Raw genomic sequence first — 6,543 nt, 5'->3', positions numbered from 1 at the left:
GAGAAAGAACCAGTGCTTTGTATTTCTTATTGAACTTACCTGATCAAAATCGTACACTAAAATAAAATATCTTTTGTGAATATAAACATTGTCAAAAAAACTATCCACATGTTGCCAAAGAAATGAAATTTCAAACTAATAATTAGGGGCTATATGAATTGAGGAGAGAGAATCTGAATTTGGAATTATTAGGCTGTATTCCCTTGATAGCAAATCAATTCATCTCCTTATTGAATGCACACAGATGTTTCATATTTACATTAAAGAGTGTGTGGTGAAATACTTTTAAAAGGTACAAGACCATAAAAATACTTATCAGATATTACTAACTTTTACATAAGAATATATATGATTTCTTTTAATTTATTCTTTTGAGAGAGAGAGAGAGAGCGTGAGTGCAAACAGAGGAGGGACAGAGGGAGAGGAAGAGAGAGAATCTTAAGCAGCCTCCACACCCAGCACAGAGCCCAGATGGGGCTAGAATCCTGTGGCTGTGAGACCATGACCTGAGACGAAAGCAAGAGTCAGACGCTTAACCAACTGAGGCACCAGGCATCCTGATAATAACATATATGATTTTTATGCTACAAATGCATCACAGATCAGACACACAAAAAGATACACATAGTACAAAGCTATAGAGTATAACATTTGCATATCTAGGTCTTATGAAATAAAAATTTGAATATAATTATTTATATTACAACATACAATTAATGTGTATTGCTATTAATGCAATGAAGAATCCTTGCATTTCTTGATTATTTTTCTCACAAATAGAATAAAACACAAGTGGACCTTCGCCAGAGGGGCTGGCCACCTGGTAGCAAAGGAACAATGCACCGAGGTGACTCCATCTCAAATTAGTTCTATTATTAAAGTCCATAGACTTCAGCATTTCAGTGATATCATAACCAAGGATGGTTATGATAACCAAAGAGGCTTAGAGATTTGTTCTAAAGGGCAATGTAGGTAGACTGTGAGTCAAAGTACTCCAATATTGCTAAATTGAGGGGAAAAGGAAAATATACTCCCAAAACTCTGCCCAAATTACTGTTTTGGGCAGGGGAAAGTGACACAAACTCTACCCACAGGATGAAATTCATGTGAAAAAGAAGCAGATGCCTTCAACACCAGTAGTTACTCCTTTTTAGCCCATCACCATTTATGTCACATGCCTTCTAATCCTTGCCTACGCCTCCCTTCCCCTGACACAATCAGAACCCCTCCAGATTCTCTCTAAAACAGCTAAATTCCATTTGCCTGAGGCTTAGTCTTGATTTGATTTTACAAGAACTCCCTACACCTGCCTCCACACATAACAAATGATTCGTCTATCAGTGTGTGGTGATGACTGCACACAGTTCCTTTTCTTTGAGACAAAGCTTTCCATTTATTTTATAGACTTATGAGGCATAAATGTATATGTTAACACAGAGATGCTCATTTTTCTTAAAGGGTAATAAAAAATGTCAGGTGTAAAAGACTAACAAGAGGATTTCTGTTTTGTTTTGTTCCTATTTTAATAGAGACAATCCTTAAAAAAAAGTAAACATCATTCTGGATCTGAGCAGAGAAGAGGCTTGCTGCTGCCTGAGGCAAGAACAAGCAATGAAAAGGTTTCAGAAAAAGTAGTTTCAAACTAAGTGATTTTTACAGACTTCAACATTTTTTAAGAGTTTGATTTACTTTCATCTGAGAGAGAACAAATAGAAATTATATGCTAGATATAAGCCTCAAAGCTCATGATTATGAGGTTATTGTTTGCCATTTAAAAGAGCTAAATTTTGGGGGTGCCTGGGTGGCTCAGTCAGTTGAGCATCGAACTTCGGCTCAGGTCATGATCTTGTGGTTCACGGGTTCAAGCCCCCCATCCAGCTCTCTGCTGTCAGCTCAGAGCCTGGAGCCTGCTTTGGATTCTGTCTCCCTCTCTCTACCCTTCCCCTGCTCACACTCGGTGTTCTCTGTCTCAAAAATAAATGAGACCATTAAAAATTTTTTAAAAAGAGATAAATTCTTTATAAAAGTACAGTAAAACTTTGGTTTGCAAGCATAATTTGTTCCACAAACATGCTTGTAATCCAAAGCATTTGTATATCAAAGCAAATTTCAAGAACCATTGGCTCAGTTCTGATCATGGGACATTCAGAGTCAGGTACTACTCCTATTGCAAGACACCGCTCATTTACCAAGTTAAAATTTACTAGAAATGTTTGCTCATCTTACAGACCACTCATAGACTAATTTACTCGCAATCCAAGGTTTTATTGTACTTTATTCCTAGAAGATTCATTAGTCCGGGTATTAAGGTACATGATATAGTACTTCCTAAACTCTATTGTACATAAAAATAGCCCAGAAGTCTCTTTTAAAAAGTAATGAGTTATTTGGACCATTCTCTGAGATTCAGTAAGATAAAGCAAAGTAGCCCATGTGATTCCAATGAAAAACACAGTTAGTGGACATTGTTTACTGATGATTATGCAAAAACTACTTCTTAGGCATGAGCACAGAGAACACACACTTTGCAATTTTCTCTGCCACGAGCCTCATTAATAATAATGAACATTTTTTCTACACACGCTATCTTGTTGAAGCCTCACAACTATCATGTGATAGAGACATTATCTTTATCACCATTTTGAGGGAACTGAAACTTGGGCAGTTTAGGTAATAGACTCTTATTCACATTCGTTCAGTAAATAACAAATCACATACCTCTTATGAGGACAGGCATTTTTCTTGATGGTTAGCAAACTGCGGTGAACAACTCAAATCTTTGACCTTAATTAAAGTGGAACAGAGTTGTAGATAGAGAAAATAAAATATAAACAAATAAATGTAAAATGAGATAATGTCAGTGGTTTGCAGAAAACATCATAAGGCAATATAATTTACATTAGGTGTTCGGAGAAGGGCAAACTGAGTTCTTCCTAGAGTGATACCTGAATGACAAGGAGCCCAGCCATGAAAAGAAGCTAATAGATAATTTCAGCAGAGGAAACAGCAAGTGTAAAGGCTGAAGGCATTTATGTTAAAGGCTGCCATTGTAACTCTTTGAGCAGGATTTTTTTTATAACTGTTTTCTTTTTGTTCTTTCCTCAAACAGGGATGTACACCTGGAGGGATACATCTTGAGTTTGTAGCAAAACGGGACTCTCATACTAATTGTCAAGTAACACAAATATATTTTCTCTTGGCAAGCTGAATAGAGTGCAATTTAATCAGTTGACAGAGAGGCTGTATAAGAAAGTCACAAGTGATGGGGCGCCTGGGTGGCTTAGTCGGTTAAACGTCCGACTTTCGCTTAGGTCATGATCTCGCGGGTCGTGGGTTCGAGCCCCGCGTCGGACTCTGTGCTGACTGCCAGCTCGGAGCCTGGATTCTCTTTCAGTCTGTGACTCCCTCTTTCTCTGACCCTCCCCTGCTCACGCCGTCTCTCTCTCTCTCTCTCTCTCTCTCCCCTAGAAATAAATAAAAATATTAAAAAAAAAAAGAAAGTCACAAGTGAGTGAGGCTTGAGCAATCATTTACTTGTGCAATACTGTAAGTTAAGGAAGTACAGACAGAAAAAGATGAAAAGTGAATGCTGTGAACATGGAGAAGCTGAGTAGATTCAACAACCAGGGATTTCTGGATAAACATATTTGCCTAACAAAGGTTAGGGGGAGGGGCATCTGGGCTGCTCAGTCAGTTAAGCATCTGACTCTTGATTTCAGATCATGACCCTGACCAAGTTGAGCTGGGCAATTTACTCCAAGGGCAGAGCTTGCTGGGGATTCTCTCTTCCTCCCTCCCTCTGACCCTCCTCTAATCATGCACACTTCTGATCTCTCTCTCTCCCTCTCTCTCTCTCTCTCTCTGTGTGTGTGTGTGTAAATAAACAAATAAACTTTAAAAAAGATTGGGGGAAAAAATTTCCAAAACTAGAATTTTGAACTCAAGGCTTTTGACAAAATGCTCATCTAAGCAGCCTGTAATCGAAAACAAAAACAAAAACAAAACCCCACCTTTATCTAAATGTATACGGCTTTTGGAATGTATTTGGCTTCCACGGAAGTCCTATTATATGAAGTATATATCCTTGAACTAAAAAAGTTAAATACCATGTTTTAAACTGGAGTTAAAATAAAGATGTTGCTTTATCATGTGGCCAAAAAAAAGTGATTTGTCTTTTGACCATCGGACTTAGGCTCAGGTCCTGAGTTTAAGCCTCATGATGGGCTCTGTGCTAACAGCTGGAGCCTGGCGCCTGTTTCAGATTCTGTGTCCCTCTCTCTCTGCCCCTCCCTCATTCACACTCTGTCTCTCTATTTCTCCTTCAAAAATAAACATTTTATAAAATGTGGTTTGTTTGTGGGGCACCTGGGTGGCTCAGTCAGTGAAGCATCCGACTTCAGCTCAGGTCATGATCTCCCGGTCCATGAGTTAGAGCCTTGCATTGGGCTCTGTGCTGACAGCTCAGTGCCTGGAGCCTGCTTCAGAGACTGTGTCTCCTTCTCTCTCTGTCCCTCCCCAGGTCGTGCTCTGTCTCTCTCTCTCAAAAATGAATAAATGTTAAAAGAAATTAAAAAATAAAAGTGATTTGTATAAGTCTTTCAATGAAACACTAGTTAATAACTAGCTACTAATTAAGAGTAAGTTAAGTGCTCCTTCCTATGATTCGTTTGTTCTCTTCTTTTATGTACTGTCTAATATATAAAGCTACAGCTAATTACAAGGAAGAAAATATCTATTGCTACTTTGGAGAATTAAAAACACAAAATTGACCTGGAGTGTGATGGATTCTTAACGCTTCCCCTTGAATACTTAAAAAATGCTCTGAAATGGTAATAGCTTATGATTTCTTCATATGTGGAATAATTTTAATTAATACAGAGGTTTTCTCTGAACTAATAATAACTTCATTTTCTCATTAAAAATAAAAATATTATAAACAAAGTATTTTGAAAATGAAAAGTGATCTGGGCCCTGAGACAATCCAAATTTTATCCTGTTTAGAAATTGAAAAGTAGGTGAGAAATTAAAGTCAAAAGCTGCAAAGTATTTCAGGGTTTCCTATTCTACCCACTTTTATTAGAAGACTCCCAATATCCTAACTGATATCATTTAGCCATCTACAGGCTCAGGGCTTAATTTGATTACCAGCAAATGATGCCTTAAATCAAAGCAGTTCAAGGCTTGGCCTTAGACACACCCTACTGCCTTCTAAGAATATACTTATTTTTTATTTTTTCCTAATTCTTTATAACCACTTCTTTGACTTCTATCTCTGGTATGATCACTGAGAACCTTTGCTGTACACAATTACCAGTTTCCTTAATTCAACTTTATTTTCTGGCCTTGGGTTTTGCCCCCCAAACCTGGTCCCCAAACCAGCTCCTCTACTTTGATCACATCCAAGGGTCACCCCCTGCTATCATCCAAATTTCTACATCCATATGTCAGAATATATCCAGTTCTTGCCCACTTTTGGATTACCTGACACAGAGGCAGGGTTTCATTCTAGATGACATTTGTCTGCTAAGAAAGTACTTCTTAAACCTGACAACATATAATCATGGGAGGGGTTGAAGAAACTATAATTTTTGAAGCAGATATTCCAAGACTATTGAATTAGAAACCAATATACATCACAAAAATCAGTACTTTGGAGCTCTGTCTCATACAGACATATATGTCACATACACATATACCCTGTGACTTTCTATATTGAAAAATTTAGCAAGTCTGGATATATTTTAGAATTACCTGAGGAGCTTTAAAAAAATCTATTCTTGGACTCCACCCAGATGTATTTAGTCAGAATTTGGGGAATGAATCCAGGTTTGAGTTCCATGTCTAAGTTTGCCAGGTGATTCTAACATGTAATCAAAGTTGAAGAGCATTTTATCATAACCAATTCATTTGGCACTTTCCAAAATACCCTCTAGTCATCTACTGCAGCTTTTTCTAGATTATGACTACATTCCTCTCTAGACAACCTCATATTATTTGCTGTTTATGTATTTATTAATTTTGTTCATTTCCTCATTATATATATTTTTAGTACTGAAAGGTAGCAAGCATAATGCTAGGCTCCGCTGCTTGCCCAGTCTTGATAAATTGCTATCGACTCTGGGCTGTGGTTGTTTTCAAAACATATCAGTAAACCTTACAGGGAAGTATTTAAAAAATTATAAGCTCCTAAGATCCTATAGCCAAGGGGTAGTTTTGTGCATGTATCATGTGTATGTATGTGTAGAACATCACGGTTTTAGTAATTTAAAAGCGAAATATTTGCAAATAATATAAGCCTAAAAGTATGTACTTTCTTAAAAAAAAAAAAAAGAACAGAAGAGAAAAGTAAGAAATGGCCACAATTCATAGGGGAGAGAGAGAAGGGGAAAGGGGAGGAGAGGAGTGGAAAGAAAGATAATTTGGCAACAAGTGACATGGGAAAAAAGAAACTATTCCTTGGTAACTGGAATATGTATTTTTTTCAGGGTATGATTGATTCAATAGAAATTTCTTAGGCTCAGTGTGCATGGGCCTTCCATATCA

The sequence above is a fragment of the Crocuta crocuta genome, unplaced genomic scaffold (genome assembly GCF_008692635.1).
Source record: "Crocuta crocuta isolate KB4526 unplaced genomic scaffold, BGI_CrCroc_1.0 scaffold21, whole genome shotgun sequence".
Taxonomy (NCBI): Eukaryota; Metazoa; Chordata; class Mammalia; order Carnivora; family Hyaenidae; genus Crocuta; species Crocuta crocuta.
This window is presented reverse-complemented; position numbering follows the sequence as displayed.